At 34.4% G+C, this 18,911-nt stretch overlaps 1 protein-coding gene across 1 annotated transcript in view; it reads left to right on the forward strand.

Annotated features, from left to right (window-relative positions):
* The first annotated feature begins 5,023 nt into the window (after nucleotides 1-5,023).
* LOC123552248 (uncharacterized) overlaps nucleotides 5,024-18,911 on the forward strand; it is a 99,285-nt gene continuing 85,397 nt past the window's right edge. Inside the window, exon 1 of the mRNA XM_045341755.2 lies at nucleotides 5,024-5,048. The gene's annotated coding sequence lies outside the window, so the exon portion shown is untranslated. The remainder of the gene's footprint in view (nucleotides 5,049-18,911) is intronic.

Raw genomic sequence — 18,911 nt, forward strand, 5'->3', positions numbered from 1 at the left:
AGGAATTTGGAACGTCTTATGGGGGCGTTACATATAACTACAGAGGAGCAAACAAATTGCCTTGAATCTTGGTGATACTACACTTTTCTTGTTTTGTTAGATTATTTGAACAACTTAACATTGTCAATACTGTTTCCATGTGACTTGACCATTTCGACTCCGGAAAAAAACACAATTTAGTGTTGTATGTAATGTCTTTATGTGTGCAACTTTCAAAACTTACAAAATAATGGTAGTGTTCCAATAGCTATGCAGAGCTGGAAACCTCCATAAAAACTAACAAGAAATATCTTTAAAAACGATGGTCGGCGAATTGTAATAAGGAAAGAAGTTTATGAATTTTTCATCTAACATTCATCTTTCATCTAACATTTTTCAAATTGCAAAACTAAACACCGCACTTTAACAATTTAAATGGTTCTCTTTTAATTTTTCGCAAAGGTTTCGTAGGGTTGCAATTATGTTTCGTTTATCCTTAGACGAATAATTACAGCAGTAGTTTGATGAAGATTCATGAAGCGGATTCATGAGAAGAGGTCATAAACGTGTTTATATTTTAGCTAAATGGTCTCTATCCCCATTTGTAACAAAATAGCAGGAGACCTTACGATATTGTTACACATCGAGTTTGCATAAAAATCCATTACATATTTAGTGGTTAATGCAAAGAAAGGCATATCTACTTTTAGCTATAGTGGTCCCTAATAGGGCCCAAGTTCCTATATAAATAAATTTTGAAGAGGACCTTATAATGATGCTTCAGACCAAGTATGACAAAGATCCACCAAGCTGTTCATGAGACGCTGTATAAAGGCATTTCTAGTTTTAGCTCTAGCAGCCCCTAAAAGGGATCAAATGTCCCAGCTGAACAAAGTTGGCTGCGGGCCTAATAAAGATGCTACAAATCAAGTTTGATTAGAATACATGAGCAAAAATCAATTAAAGGATTTTATTTATTATTTTTATTTATTTCTTAAATAGGCCAACTGATCCCGCTTTAACAAATGCATATCCGCTATTCATGAATCTTTGGAGAATGACGTCACACCTATAAAAAAGTGAAGGTCAAGCAAAACATACAAATGTAATTATTTCAATATTTCTGTTTCATAAGCAAAGTTTGACCATAGTCATATCACATAGATAAACTGTATGCAGCGTACCTTCATTTCAGTGTAATGAGATTCAGTCATTATATAGCATATTTATAATGAAACAGATTTCAACTGAGTTCAATATTTGCATACCATACTAAAGAAAAATATTCATATATAATAAATCAGTTAAATAATTTATAACAAATATATCAAAGCAAACAAGTACTCATTTTAATATGCAATCTGAATAAGTCACAAAAACAAGAAACCTTTTCATATACAGACGACAATTGTAACAAGGAAAATCTTTTAAAAAGCACTTCTCTACATAAAAGACTCTTATCACACCCTTATTCATGTGATACGCAGACCGTATTCAGCTCTTTCTTTAATTTGATATATGTTGGTATTTGAACATGTTTTTATCATATATATTAAACTTACTTATCATTTTGAGATATATTAATATTCTTGCTATATATACTGAGCCAAAGTTAGCTTTAAAACTGTGAACAGCGTCGTTTAGGATAAACGCTTTGTCTACATTTCACTCAGCGTAGCACAATCAACAGAGTGAAAGAAATTGACAGTCTCGTCCAATCAGGCAGAGTGTTGCATAAATCTTCCATATTGATAAATTATCTATAATGCGTTATCAAGTAGTTTGATTTGCAAACTGAAGTCACGTGGCATAGGTAACGAAAACGAATTTAGACGGCGTCGCCGAAAAAATGTACGATAATTCAAGTAAAGAAATTTAGTGTTTATTTTAATATAAAACTAGATAATCATTAAGAATTGTAGTAAACGTCTAAATGAAGCTAATAAAACGTCGAACTAAAATTCTGTTGATGTTCAGACACCGCAAAATGAATCTCATCATGGCTGGATTCCGACTTAAGGAAATAACAGCTACAAGTTTTCGCATCTTAAAACATTTTCTGTAGAATATCTAAGACATCTCAACTACTAGTGCTTAATTTTGCAATCTTTTATAGACACATCAAAAGAAAAAACTGACATTATTTTGAAAAGTTATTTTAAGCAAATCTTTGATCATTAATAATGGGGCTGTATATGACCGTATAATTTCGTTATTAACAGGTTTAGATTCGGAGTTTAACCCTCTTTTATTACTTGCGTAGATTATAATTCCTAACAGAAAATAAACTATAAATTTTTTAAATAAAACCTGCGGCTGCTCCTAAAACGTCATTTTTGGACATTAATATCAGTAATATTTATACGAGTGTAAAATATATCCAGAAGGAACAATTCAGTTGATTTCAGCTTTTATTTCTTTATTGGACGGACAGCCAATCGCAAGGTGATCACAGGAAAAGAATTGCCGCTTGAATTGTAATCACTTGAATCACTATTTAAAGAGCAAAAAGTGGCAGGAAACGTTTTCAAAACGTTGCGTAACGGTAAAAGCACGAAGTTTAAAAATGAAAGGTAATGGTAGATTTCCCGGAAGCAAAAAGCACTCCAAGTACAGCCATAAAGCCATCACCGCAAATTAGGCCCGCCAAAGTTTCTTTCAATAAATAAAGCAATTTCGTTTTTTAGAAGGTCAAGGCTACCGTATGCAGCATTCATCAAATTTATATTTCAGAAAAACATTATTAAAAGTAACAAATTACGTTTAAATTAAATAATTTTAGTAATTTTAATATCTCTTCTAATACAGCATATTAAAGTAGAATTATGCGCATTTTCCAATAAAAATCCAGCTGAAGTAAATGTGTGTGTAAAAAAGGCCGAGGAAATTATAGCTTTTAACCCAGTATACCAAACTCTTTCTGTTACCAGTACGAAATAATAAGTTTCCAAATTTGACTTTTCTTATTTCAACTGGGGCAGTCTTTTTAAGAAAAGTCAAACTGCACGCAGGAGTTACTTCCCTTCAACTTTAGAAATCTCTACCTAAAGGTAAGGGAAATCACTGTGTAGAAGATTGAAGAAAAGAACTATTATTTTATTAGTCCCATTTCTTTATTTCTAAAGTATCAACTTTAAATGTACAACAACCGAAAATTGCTTTTATAAAACATTCACCAAAAACATACCATGTGCAGTAAGATGCGCATCATGCCACTTTAATTAACGAAAAATATTGTTAATCCTTTTTCCTTGATAGTTTGCTTTTTAGAACGATAGGACGGACGTCGGAGGCGCACTAATAGCCTCATGTTAAAACATTTTTGTATTCAGCGGACACACAACTCTATGTCTGTACTTATAAAAAGGTACGATTTACAAGACAAATGCATAAGAAAATATGCTAAGATAGTGAGAAGAATAACTGTCAGGTTTTCGAACAGTCAGCAAGGTGTCAAGAGAGCTTTCCAACAAGATCTAGATATGTTTTTGCAATGCTGAAGGACAATGTTTAGTTTAGGGATCTGCTGTAAACATACTACATCTTAATATCATAATAATTTACAGTAAAGACTTGATACCAATCGATGAATGGTCAACTTTTCATAAGATGATAGTACTTTTTACCTCAAAGCTAGTTCTAAAACAAAATTACCGTTATTTTGTTCCAGTATCAGATAATATTACCCACTGACTGGCATACACTGCGCTAGATGTTATTAGAGTTGGTAGTATCATGATAAGATACGTTTATGTATCTTATTGATTTGACTTTCACTGGTCTGTTGTCACTATCTATTGTAACTAGGTTGAACAGGACGGACTAGCAGTGACCAACCTTTGAAGGATAAGAATGAGATTAAGTAGGCCTCTGTAAGAACAGTTGCGTAGTGACATCTAGATGTAAAGATAATCTTACAGTCAATCAGGAACAAAACTTAAAGTAATCTTTTAAAAGGTAGCATTAGATATACTTAATATGATAACAGACAAATATGCTAGTGTTGAAAAATTATATCTAGCCAAAGAGACATATCTGAATTGTTATATTGGGGAAGTTTGTTTGTTTGTTTGTTTTGGGTTTAACGCCGATTTTCAACAGCATTTCAGTCATGTAACGGCGGGCAGTTAACCTAACCAGTGTTCCTGGATTCTGTACCAGTACAAACCTGTACTCCGCAATTAACTGCCAACTTCCCCACATGAATTATCAGAGGTGGAGGACGAATGATTTCAGACACAATGTCTTTTATCAAATCGTCACGGAGAACATACGTCCCGCCCGGGGATCGAATTCGCGACCCCGCGATCTGTAGACCAACGCTATCCCTACTGAGCTAAGCGGGCGGGTCATATTGAGGAAGAGCATTCAGATAAAATAGGGATGCCTTTATATATAAGTCTTTCTTTTCTCAAGGACAATTATTTTTCACAGACTTTTTAATAGGCTTTATATTTGCTTTCTATGTTTGTCCGTCGTTTCATATTGGGGAAGAGCATTCAGATAAAATAGGGATGCCTTTATATATACGTCTTTCTTTTCTCAAGGACAATCATTTTTCACAGACTTTTTAACAGGCTTTTTATTTGCTTTCTATGTTTGTCCGTCGTTTCATACAACACAGTTTCAGCAAAAAAAAACAAAAAAAAAAAACAACAAAAAAACAAAAAAAACAACAACACAAAGGTCAACTGAACGTTGATCTTGTTGTTTTACATCCAAATTTAGAAAACATAAACAGTATTATAGATCTATGACTTGCACGCCACTATTACTAACTTTCTTAAACAACCGACTAGCTTCATGTACTTTTATGCCAGTTTAAAGATATCTGGTATTAATTTCCTTTCCAATGTGTGTAAAATGTTGCGTTAAATAAAACAATCTGAACGGAAGTGAATGCAAAATAAATTTAGATGAAAGTTGTATCTGACGTTAAGGCAGGTAAACTAATTAAAGTGATGCATTTTATACCACTGTCTGTATCTGTGTTTTGCATTCATACTGCATTTGATGTGCATTTTACTGGATGTACTTTTATCTGGTTGTCAGCTGTTACCTGTATCAAGGTAACTTTCATTTTTTCTGATACGTATTATTTTTCTTGTACGTTGCTGTATTTACAAAATAATTGTTCAAAGTAGTAAGATAATTCAATATGCTTATGAAAGGGACTTTTATGTTAATCAAAAATATTTTATTCACACGCAGTTTGTTTTCGAAGTATTCACAGTAAGTAAAATACAATAAGGCTTATACTAGGATGTGAGAAAAAATACAGCCGCATTTCAATTTTGAATATTCATACGACGTAATGCTGAACTACTCATTTTTGTAATTTTTGTCGTTACGTATTCAGTATTTATAGAATTTTAGTTACTACGTACGAATGCAGATGTGACCATATTTTGGGACGTTTCCTCGGTATATTTAAGTACGTTATCTACTCCGTTTGATGCAATGCACACTTGTTGTATTCTAATGATAAAAAAACATTGCCAAAGTTAAACTGATGACAAAAAGACTTTCAAACTTTTGGTTTGAGTAGTTCTAATTAGTTCCATTGTCTAAATTAAGTATAAGCAACAGAACTACACTTTAATGGTTTGGACTGCTCCTGAAAATTTTCATTGCAAAGTCAGAATGAGTCAAGTACAAGAATATATGTGTATGGTAATTTCCAATATCTTCAAGCCTTTCCTATCATTCCACAAAAGTTGAGGTCATTCATTCAACCCTTGTATTGTTTACATTTAGCTATAATGCACAAACGAGTTGTTAAGATGTTCCTGATAATTTTGGAGGACATTATTTCCAACTGTTTAGGCAGATTCAAAGATTGAAATAATTTTATTAATTTAATTTTAAAAACAGCCTAGCTGATAAATCCAGATAAAACGGTGTGCTCAATTTAAGATATTCAATTCCCATTTTTTCACTAAAATATTTGTTTTGTTTCACTTACTATTTATAATGCTGATTTCAAAGCACAGAATGAAACACGTGCAATGTCAAGCTTTACTGAGTTAGAAACCGAATTTTTGTCCGAAAAAATATTTTCTGGTAAATGTTCATCATTAACAGTTATGTGGTTTTACTTGTTTTTAGGTTCTTGATATTGCAGATCCTCGATGATAACAGTTATTGTAAAATACGTAAATAGTTTTATTAAAATTTTATTATCGTAATTTAGACTTGTTTATAAAGTTTAATAGTAATTCAAGACACGTCTACAGCAAGGTATATAAAGCCTGATTTTAGCGGGATGTTTATCACTAACTTGTAAAGATTTGGGGTATATTTCCAACTGTATTTGGTAAATTTATTAATAGGTTACGCCCCTACTGTTTTTGGACACATTTAACACTTTTACAGTCTCTTTGCTTGTTTGCACTGGAACCGCGTTGTTTTAATATCTGCCTTCTGGCCTGTTTCGTCAAGTCCTTGAGAGTGTTCCTTTTATATAGGCAATTTTGGTTCCTAAGGTTTGCTTTTTTATGAATTTGTAGAAGCATTTGTGTGTTTTACAGCATGTCATTATTTCTGTCACCATTGCGCGTGTTAGTGATTCGCCTGGCGGGGATAACTTATATAATATATTTATCTCCTGAAACCGGAATAGAGTCGTAGTATTCTTGCTTAAATGTCGAAACAGACAAAAATGATGATTTAAAACGTTGGCAGTGGAAGTTTTTCAAATGTCAAATTGCGTTACTTCTCGATTAATCAAGAAGAAAAGAGAATGAATAGGCCAGCAAGCCAATTTATTTTGTTTCAGTAACATTATTCAAACAGGAAGTTGTCTTCTATTTACCGAGTTGGCATACGAAGCTTTTAAAGACGTGATATGTTTACTGAGTATCAACGCTGTTTTTCAATAATTTGTCCTCGAGTTTACATATTGCAAGTGTGTGCAAATTACATTTGATTGTCCAAAAGTGTTTGCCCATACAAAACAGATGAAGTAGGCAGGGGAGCAAAAATAATAAGGAAATAGCTACTTTAACGTTGTAATTGGAACTATTATTAAAGGTGTTCCTATAGCCTTTCGAGATCCTTCTTTGATAATTACGCAGTTTTCCTCTTGATTAGAGGTTAAATATATAGCTTACACAAGAATTTCCAAGTTTGATAGTTACGATTTATTCATTTTGTATGAACAATGATACAATACATCTGTAGAACATTAATTTATTTAAGAAATATTGTATAGCAAAACCGTATTTTAACACTATTCAAACACTCCGGCAGCATAACAATTTCACGACGGCGTATGTCGTACGACGTATTTATAACCGATAGAGTGTATATGCTATATGTGAGCGCCTTTGAACGTGTTCATCATGAAAAGGGCGCTATATAAGTCTGATATAATAATAATAATAGTTAGTGTTAAAACACGGTTTTGCTATAAATTATTTCGATTCCAATATGTCTTCTATAGTAAAATTTAGATCAAATATGATAGAAAGAATATGTTTCTTCGCGCATGTATGGCGGCAAAGGCTAGGTCGTCTCGCGGAATAGTTTAATATGTCGAATTATTCTGTACAGCGAATAGCAAACTCAGTGTGTGTGTAAATTAATCAAGACAGTTGTGATATGTGACATTTCGTTTTAAACAGTGAAAGCTCCATTTCTTTATGCACACATGGCGCTAAATAGTGACTTCTAATCATGGCCTCATTATGCTTCCCGGAGGGGCTGGGGTGGAGGGGGTGGGGGGGCGGCAAATAGTCACCACCTTGTCCGTCCGTCACGTTTCCTTTCCGGAGGATTATTCAAAAAGTATTGAAGTTACCAAGTTGTAACATTATACAATGACAGAGCTTATTGAGAGAAAGTGAAGTTACAAGGAACTATATCTCCAGGTGGTCTCATTTTTCAATGAGGAACATTAGTTTGTTACTTCCCTTGAAAGCTCTATGATAAAGCGCAAGGATAACTATATATAAGGATACAACTTTGGCCCCTTTTAGTTGGATTCCTCTGACTTTTTCGTTATTACCTTTGTCAAAGATGTTGCTGTTGGTCAAAATAAATACAATGTATGCTATTTATATGTAGGTTTCTAAATAAAAATGATTAATCAAACCTAAATTTTGCACAGAGTCGCTAAAAGAAAACCTGTGCTTAATCATTTTCGAATCCAGTGAAATTTAGCGCAGATATTGCTTATTAAAATTACAAAAGAAGTCAATGATAAAAACAGAGGACGGACCAAGTTACTTCTCGGACATAATCAAGGGAAGTATCTGACTAATCCTTTTTTGAAAACCTTGTCCGGGGCATAACTTGAACACTATGTGACGCGTTGACCTCATACTGTGCATATTGATAGAGGTCAGTGACAAGGAACTCTAGGTGGTCCCATTTTTGAAATATCTTCCTCTTTCTTGAAACATTTTCCGGGGCATAACTCGAACATTTCTTTCTTGAAAATGAATAATTTGCTTTAAATTCAGTTGGTGACTCTAATCAAAGAGATTGATAATAATACTGTCATGCCACTTTCAGGGATTTATATATTATATTATCCACAACTTCTTGTCATCTAACTTCATTAAGTCTACTGCTTTATTCTGCAATAAATGAATTCGTTTTAAAATAAAATAAATGTTCTTCATTTGTTATATTTCCACCTCACAGGTACATTTCTCCTTAACACAACCTCCGTGACTGAAAAGACCCTTATTCTACTGTAATTTCGGGGAGCATCCACCGATCGCCTTGTTAACCTGGATTGAATGTCTGCTTACATGTAAGGGTAGTTTATCTGCATGCTTTGAAATTCAACTGACAAATGTTTAAAATTAGGCCATGCTGTTATTTTTAATTTGCTCAGAAATCAGGAATGGGACTCTAGGAAGGTAAAGATGAGCATACATGAATGTAAAGGTTTCTGATTTCTTTCGTATGCTGAATTCGGAATGCATATTACTAGCTAATTTCAAAATAAAATTATAAAATGATTAACAATTGAGGTTATTAAAGTTCTGATTTTATAGGACTGGTTTAATAAAAGTCTGTTGACGAATAATTATTCCCTTTAACCGATTTTCTATATTTGTTTTGCTTGGTGCATTCGTGTTTTGAATTTTTGGTAAATATAAGTTCTTTATTATAGGTGAATTCTTTCAGCGAACACACAATAAATACATTTCAATATGTAATATTAGCTTTAGAGAAAACTACTTGTGTTGGATTCATTTTTTATTCACAAAAACACACTTTTCATAATAATCATAAGAAACGCAATAAGATACGAGAACCCGCTGAGACAACGGGAACTATGTATAGTAATCAAGGTGACAAGAGGGTTCAGACCAGATAAGTAATTATAACGTTTGTTATGTTAAATATTCAGCAACTTTTGGAAGATTTACACCATAATAATTTCCTACATTACGATGAACGATTTCTGTAACTACTGCTTTTCCTCTAAACACATACTTGAATCACAAACTTAGTTAACGTAATTCTGGAACATGAAACGATAATACGCAAGTCAAACAGTCAAACCTAATAATGTGTTACGTGATGTTTATTGTAAACAAGTCATTACAGTAACTGACATTTTCAGACATTTGAAGGTAATAAGAAAGTCTATATTTTCATGAATTATTGTAGTAAGAGATTTTGACATTATAAAGTAGCCTTATCACTTTAAAAGGTAGTGTGCAAAGCGCAACAACTACAGAATTTCTGAAGGTTATAGTTAAAACGACGGATGACGGCAAGTAAAAACAGTGAAAGAAAACAAAATAACAACTAGTATTGTATGCGTCCATTCTTTTACTGATTAGTTTCAAGCTGCTTTGGCAAATAGAATACTCAATGTAATCACATAAAACATGCAAGAAATACACGAGATTCATTGTCCACATCGTCACAAAAATGGGCACTTCCTATCCTTTAATCTTTAAGCAGCTATATCTTTTCTTATGGTTCTTCTAGCTATTGCTTACGTAAAGCAGTCTTCAACGTTTTAATAAAATTATTTCTTATTCCAAAAATAAGCAAAGATCACAATCGTTACAGCAACAGCTATTTATACGTTTGTATACTTATATCAAATAAACAAAACTATGAATAAAATGAGAAATGTTCTTAAGGTTTAGAATATGTTGAGTGAAGTTTAACAAATTGAACGAAGGTGAATATAAATAAATGCAATATTAACCAAGATAATCTGGTGTTTTAATGGGTAACTTGTCTTTAAAGCGGTGCATTTCTGTTGCCTGTTAAAATATTGCATTTAATGTGCGTGTAATATATGTACTTTTGTTAGGATGTGCGCTGGTAAATATTTCATTTTTCCTTAAGGTTGACTCTTATGGTTGAACTCCATAATAAGATAAGTGATAGAAAATGTTACGTACATGGTCAGAGAGTTAAAGGGTAATGTTTAATTCTTACATTGACTTCTTATTTTATTTCACCTTGCCTTAAGCATCCAGATGTTGTTACTTGTTTGACAGGTTTGACTTAACTTCCATTTTGAATACTGCATGCATATTTATATCGTACCGAGATATGAGGTAATTCTGAAATACTTTATTTATGTTTGCTTTTCAGATTAGCAGTTTTTCCGCATTTGCAAATGCAGACACAAATGCCCTGACAACTTTTCATCATCACGTTTTCAAAAATGTTTTTACGCAATCTGTAATCAGTTTAGGAAACGTGATGCAATTTAATGCACAAAAAATATCGGAAATTAATCAGTTCAAGACACGTGCTGCAATTTAATGCTCACAATATCGGAAATAAAACGGATATCAGTCTTCATATATGCTTCCTTTATTTCTGATATTAGATACGTGCACACGAATTTCATTGCTTTATTTGATTTACCGAGTAGTTATTAAAAGAGGAGTGTAGGCAGCATTCCAGGAAAACTTCAGAATATGTTTTCAATTTAGCAATTCCTACGCCTGCTTGCTTAAGTGCCACTTCACTGGTAGAATTAAATTCAGTTGAATTAAAATATCATACCATATCAAACATTTAGCTTCCACAAATGTACAATGTATATGTAAACATGTTTTAGTCTTTATTGGACATCAAGTTTGTGGTGGTCTCTGTCACATCCATCTACAATATGTCTTTTTATATCTTTAGTCAGTGGCTCCCCATTTTCAATCATATTTATAAAATGTTTCAGAGTATACTTGTGTAATTCATCTTCATACCAATGATCCGGCCATTTCTCTCTTATCATGGTGTACACGTTTTGAATTTCGGGTTTCACTTTCGGTTCTTCCGGTCGCCATTCGCCAAGTGGATTTGATAGAATATCGACAGGGTAATAAATAGCTCCATTATGACATACCAAGCGTTTATTAAGTTTATGAAATGATTTACACTTAAAATGCTTGCCTTGGTATTCCTTTTTTTGTTAGTATAAATCCAAACCAACATAAGTGCTTTCCATCATCAAATTCGTGAAACTTGTAACAGCGACCAACGACGTGGTTAATGGTTTCATCCGATAAATCATGTCCTTCCTTGATAAGTTCTGTCATATATTTCTCCTACGCTGCCGTATACATTTTGTTAACAGATCTAATGTCCCATGGTCTCCCACGTTTATTGCATCATAAACGGTCTGAAGTACTTTCTTGAGAGAGTCACTCTCTTTTGTCAGTGTATTGTCACTTCTTCCTGGTTTATTACCCATACTTTTTAGTTAAGATATTATGTGTATGATAATAATATTACACAGTAAAAAGTTATAATATTAGTTATGAATTTCATTTCCTTCCTGTATTAGTTCTATCACATATTTTTCCGTCGACGTTGTATCCATTCTGTCAGCTCTCCCGTGGTCTTTTGTTTTATTGGTGTCGTTTAAGTCTATATGATTCAATTATTGTAGGTTAGAAATGACGCTATTTCTATATCCTATGTAATTTTATATCACAAACATAAATACCGGTATTGATCACTTTGAAAAACTGTAATTTGATACAAAAAATCTTGATACCTTTATAGAAGAGTGAACATTCATTGTTGACTATTCATACTAAAGAGAGAAGTTGTACAAGGAAGTGCTATTTTAAGTTGCAAAAATATAATGTAATATCAGGCTAGCGGGCTGACAACCAGCAAGTATTCAGTATATGGCATAAAATCAAGCCAATTCTAAAAATTATTTTATAAGGAGAAACTCGATAATTTGACTATGATAATAAAGGTAGCCTAGCGGTAAAGTCTCGATAGCCTAATGGTAGAGTAGAGCGTCCGCTTCGAGTGCGGGAGGTCGTGGGTTCGATCCCCGTCCGCGTCATACCAAAGACGTGAAAAATGGTACCAGTAGCTCCTTTGCTTGACGCTCAGCATTAAAAGGAAAACTGGCTTCTCTTCTCTCATAAGAAATTTAAACAGAAGATTCGTGGAACCGACCGATAGATACCTCCCGATGGCTCTTTTTAGATGATCATATGCATAAAGGAGGAGCAGGTTGCTTAAGATATTTACGAACTGGAACTTAAATCTTAAAGAACATTCGACAGAAATACAGATTATGTGTTTCGCATTTCCTTTAACTATGGCTTTTATCAACTATATGTTTCAATGAAATAACTTCAGTAAACTTGCAGTTATGCTTCGGACAAGAAAATCAAAGGTGGTGTTACGGTATACTAAATGTAGCAAATTCAATGTGCCATAAAATGAAATATTCATCGTTTCAGAATACTAGAAACGACAACAATACAAAACTAAAAGTACGAATCGTTTGTTTTGTTTCCCTTAATTTCTTATAATGCTGATTTCAAAGCACAGAATGAAACACGTGCAATGTCAAGCTTTACTGAGTTAGAAACTAAATTAGAATTTGTCCAAAGAAAATTATCTTTCAGAATCTAAAGTCATCAAAATCAATAAAGTCGATGTTTGTACTTGTTTCTTAAGTTTTTATATGCGATTTCGACAGATACAGTAATGTAAGCTATAGTAAAATAAATTTTGTCAAATAATCGTAATTTAGATTTGTTTTACAAAGTTTTAATAGTAATTCAATACACTTCTACGGCAAGATTTTAGGGGGATGTTGTTCACAAACTCGTAAAGGTTTTGTATTTGTATTTGGTAAAGTTATAAATCATTTGATTAAGAGGTTACGACCCTACTGTTTTGGGACACATTCGACCCTTTTACAGTTAATTGCTTCAGTTTACTCTGCTGTTTGCATGTGTCTGACGGAACAGGTACACTGGGACCGAGTTGTTTTAATATCTACTAGTACATTCTGGCCTGTTTCGTTTGGTTCCTAAGGTTTGCTTTTTATATACATTTACAGAAGCATTTGTGTGTTTTACATGGCATGATTTCTGTTACCATTGCGCGTGTTATGGATTCGCCTGGCGGGGATAACTTTTATTCCCACTGTCCTGTAATTTTGGAATATGGTGAGGGTAAGAGTGAAGTTAGGTTTAAGCTCCCCAGTGTTTGTTTTGCCACAGACCGTTCCAAGGCGATGATATCTCTTTATACAGCAAACACTTTCGGCATGTTTTTCTTTTGGAGACACTACTATAAAAACATATTATTTATATTCTGTGATATGCTAATCTTTAAATGTTGCGGCATTGTGTCGTTTTCTTCTTGGTTAAGGTAAAACGTACCATGTTTTGAACTACCGTAAATTTTGACAAACATGTTATCTGGACAATGAAATATTCATATTTCGAATCGAAATAGAGAGACTAAGTCTGTATCTGTGTATGCCAAGCCTTTTGAAGTATGATATGCAATAAATATGATGGTTGCGAAATGCCAAGTATAAATTATTATATTGAAAATGACTTTGATGAGAAAATTTGTAGCTGTAATTAATATTTTTGTAATATTTCGACCAAAGTTCCAACTTCAATGAAATAAGAAATACTCGAACAATAATACTTCATAACACACGCATCCACGACAGATGTTGTTATCTCCATTTCATCGTGATTAAGTATTTACAACCTCCCATTTACAATTTTGGGGGAGCCATGCACAACATACGCATTTAAAATGGTACAAAAGCCATCTTTTTGCTACCAAAATTGAGCTACTTTATATTATTATATTTATCTCCTGAAACCGGAATAGAGTCGTACTGTTCTCGCTTAAATGTCGAAACAGACAAAAAAATTATGATTTAAAACGTTGGCAGAGGAAGTAGTCAACTGTAGACGCAATAATTCCTGAAGCACTTCAAATGTCAAATATCCTTACTTCTCGATTAATCAAGAAGAAGAGAGAATGAATAGCTCAGCAAGCCATTTTTTTTTGTTTCAATAACATTATTCAAACAAGAAGTTGTCATCAGTTTACCGAGTGGGCATACGAAGTTTATAAAGACGTGATGGGTTTACTGAATATCAACGTTGTTTCAACAATTTTTCCTCAAGAGTACATTTGATTGTCCAAAAGTGTTTGCTGATAAAAAAACAGATGAAGTAGGCAGGGGAGCAAAAATAATAAGGAAATGGCTACTTAAATGTTGTAATTGGAACTATTATTAAAGGTGTTCCTATAGCCTTTCGAGATCCTTCTTTAATAATTATGTATGTTAAATATATAGCTTACACAAGAATGTCCAAGTTTGATACTTACGACTTATTCATTTGGTATGAACAATGATACAATGCATTCGGAATGCATATTACTAGCTAATTTCAAAATAACATTATAAAACGACAAACCAATTGAGGTTCTGATTTTATAGGGCCGGTTTAATAAAAGTCTGTAGACGAATAATTATTCCATTGAACCGTTTTACTATATTTGTTTTCCTTGGTGCATTCGTGTTTTCAATATTTGGTCAATTTGAATTCTTTATTATAGGTGATTTCTTTTGAACAGCGAACACACAATAAATACATTTCAATGCGTATTATAAGCTTTAGAGAAAACTACTTGTGTTGGATTCATTTTTTATTCAGAAAAACAGACCTTTCGTAATAATCATAAGAAACGCAATTACATACGAGAATCCACTGAGACAACGAGAACAACAATAGCTGCCAGGTCTATGTATAATAATCAAGGTGACAAGAGGATTCAGACACGATTAATAATTGTACCGTTTGTTATGTTTTATATCCAGCAACCTTTGGAAGATTTACACCATAAACATACTATCTTTTCATGTCATTATAATTTCCTACATTACCGTGAACGATTTCTGTAACTATTGCTTTCCTGTAAACAAATACATGAATCAAAATCTTATTTAACGTAATTCTGTGACATGAAACAATGATACCCAAGTCAAACAGTCAAACCTAATAATACGTCTCGTGATGTTAATTGTAAACAAGTCATTACAGTTACTGACATTTTTAGACATTTGAGGGTAAGAAGACAGTTTTCATGAATTATTGTAGTAAGAGATTTTGACATAATGAAGTAGCCTTAACACTTTAAAAGGTAGTTTGCAAAGAAGTCCGCTCGCGTAGCGCAATAACTACAGAATTTCTGACGGTTATAGTTAAAAAAAAAAACAGTGAAAGAAAACAAAATAACAGCTACTGATTGTATGCGTCCATTCATTTACTGATTTTGGCAAATAGAATACTAAGGCAGTCACATACAACATGCAAGAAATACGCGAGATTCATTGTCCACATCGTGACAAAATAGATACTTTCTATCCTTTACTCTTTAAGCAGCTATATCTTTTCTTGAAGTCTTGTGGTTCTAGCTATTGCTAACGTTGCTTTAGCGTTTTGATAAAATTCTTTCTCCTTCCAAAAATAAGCAAAGTTTACAATCGTTACAGCAACAGGCTATTTATATTTGTATACTTATATCAAATAAACAGAACTATCTTACATAAACTATGAAAAAAATGAGAAATGTTCTTAAAGTTTAGAATATGTTGAGTGAAGTTTAACAAATTGAACGAAGATGTATATAAATAGATGCAATATTAACCAAGATAATCTTGTGTTTTAATGGGTACCTTGTCTTTAAAGTGATGCATTTCTGTTGCACTGAGGACCAGACCACTTATCTAACGCAAGAGATAGAGGACGCCTTCCAAGAGCAGAAAGTCGTGCTTACAGCATGGATTGATCTTCAGAGGGCGTTTGACAAAGTCTGGACTGATGGACTCCTTGTCAAGCTGATGAGGACTGGAGTAGGAGGTCACATGCTGAGGTGGATTAAGTCATACCTCCACAACAGGAGAGCAAGAGTCAGTTTAGAACAGGCCAGCAGTAGGAAGTTCCTGTTGCGTCATGGTGTCCCACAAGGCGGAGTCTTATCTCCTACTCTCTTCTTGCTTTTCATCAATGATCTGGTGTCTGAACTACCGAAAGGAGTTAAGGCTGCTCTCTACGCTGACGATCTGGCGTTATGGTGTAAGGAAGAACATGCCACTACAGCCACATACAGGTTGCAAGAAGCCATTAACAAGCTTTCAGCTTGGGCTGAAGATTGGTGTGTATCAATCAATACAGAGAAATCGTCCACCACACTATTCTCCCTGTCGTCAAAGCAGAGGGCGGGTAAAATCAAGATGGGAAATACTTCGCTGATTGAAGCAGACGAAGCAAAATACCTCGGAGTGACCTTTGACAAACGGCTAACCTGGAAGCCCCACATTAGTCAAGCAGAAGGGAAGGCCCGTAGGAAGCTTGCCATGATGCGCAAACTTGCTGGAACAACGTGGGGAGCAAATGAGCAAATACTCAAGACAGTATATCAGGGAACAGTGAGACCCCATTTAGAGTATAGCTCAACTGCCTGGTCCACTACTGCCAAAACTAACCAACAGGCTTTAGACAAGGTCCAGAACCAAGAATTGCGGATCATGACAGGTGCTACAAAGTCTACACCAATCTCCTTCATGGAGAAGCTAACAGGCACACAACCGTTACAAGACAGAAGACATGCAAAGGTTCTGCTTCAAGCAGAGAAGTTCAGGTCTTTTCAAGACCATCTCATGAAAGCCAAGCTAGATGGCTACACAAAGAATCGTCTCAAACGCAGCAGCTTCGTACATGAGGCAAAGAAACTCAACCGGGAGTTCAAAACTGAGCTGAGCACACCAACGACTCCTCTAGGTAGTGAAGACATTATAAACCCACTAGCGACTGATCTGTCCTCAGTGACTGTGAGACTTGCTGTTCCTCGTCTTGACCGCGGGAAGCAAGAGGATGAAGGCATTCGGAAGAGCCTCACACTTGCTATGATCAATGAAGACTTTCCTCCGGAATCATGGACTCATGTTTATACAGACGGATCAGCCACATGCGCCGTCAAAGATGGAGGAGCAGGAGTTTTCATTCAATACCCATCTGGCAAGAGAGAAACACTACATGCAGCCACAGGTAAACACTGCAGCAATTACAAGGCAGAGACTGAAGCACTCATGAAGGCCGTCTCAATGGTTGAAGACTCGGCAGAAAAAAGCTCCTCAGTCGTCTTTCTTACAGATGCACTGTCTGTCATGGAAGCTCTGAACAACAATAAAGCTCCGCAGCTAGCCAGGAGAATACAGAGCCTGAGTACAACCTGCAAAGTAGCACTTCAGTGGATTCCATCCCATTGTGGACTTGCAGGCAATGAAGAGGCAGACAAACTGGCTAAGCTAGGAGCTCAGTCAGAACAACCAACAGAACCTGTGAGTTACAAGGAGAAAGTCACCATCATCAAGGCACTAACGAGACTAAGGATGAAGGAAGATGCTTTTCATCTCCTTGATCGGTCTGAACAAGTGATGATGGTCAGGCTCCGCTCAGGGCACAACAAGCTCAATGCTCACATGTACAAGAAATACAGACTGACATCATCGCAAACTTGTCCATGTGGTGAAGAAGATCAGACTGCGGAGCATATACTTCAGAGATGTAAAAGGCATGACCAGGAGCGAGCTGCGACTTGGCCGATAGATACCTCAATCCACCAGAAATTGTATGGAGGCATTGAGGATCTGCGGCAAACCACAAGTTTCTTCGAGGCTACTGGTCTGACAGTGTAGTCGCGAACGATAAAAGAAGAAAGAAGAAGTTCGGGTAAGTGTCTAATAAGTGGATATAAACTTCCTTTCAGAAGTTTGCAAACATTTGGCAAGTGAAATTTCTGTGATTTAATCCAAATAAATGCAATTAAAGGACCATGTAACTGATAAATATTACATCCCGTCATTGTTAGAAAACACTATACAAAATTAATGTATTGTATCTGCTGTAACCATGAGAAGAAATGTAACTGTCGGATTTTTGATCAACACGCATGGTGTAAGAGAACGCAAAAAAGATTAAGATGTATTGTTTGTAATGCTCAGAAACGAATGAAACTCGAAATATTACATTTACAGTTATGTAAAACTCCAAACAATGATTTTAATCCAGGACACTCACTTTTTGGGAAATATTGTTTCTTAAGTAAAATTATAGCTCGTTGCCTTTTAGTATTAAGAAGCATGCTACCTGTACACACTTATAACCTGAAAAGAAGATTTAATATTAACACTGTGAATTGAGTTTTGTATTTTCTGAATTTTTATATTTTGTTAATTTATAAAGATGCAGCAAAAAGTTTAATTTAGCAGCATTTTGATGGTCTTGGTTGTGTATTGTCAAAACAAAATTTAAGATAAACCCTTTACTATATACAGTATATATAAATGTCATCAATTTCCAACGTTTAATGGTCACTATAATTTTCTCATAATATTTTCTTCGTATTGTGACTTAAGCTCAGCAAAATTTAGTGTTGAATGAAGACCGGTCCAATAGCGCAAACTATTGACTGGAGATTCATATATGTCATGTAATACATCAGCATAATTTCTAGCAGAGAGTTACACCATTGGACGAATGATTTTGTTTTCATAGAATAGTGATACTCTTCACCTGTAAACAAGTACCAGAACAATTATAAGAACATTAGGCCATTCCCTATTTATAAGTATCATCGCGAAAATTTTA

Source organism: Mercenaria mercenaria, chromosome 4 (genome assembly GCF_021730395.1).
Source record: "Mercenaria mercenaria strain notata chromosome 4, MADL_Memer_1, whole genome shotgun sequence".
NCBI lineage: Eukaryota > Metazoa > Mollusca > Bivalvia > Venerida > Veneridae > Mercenaria > Mercenaria mercenaria.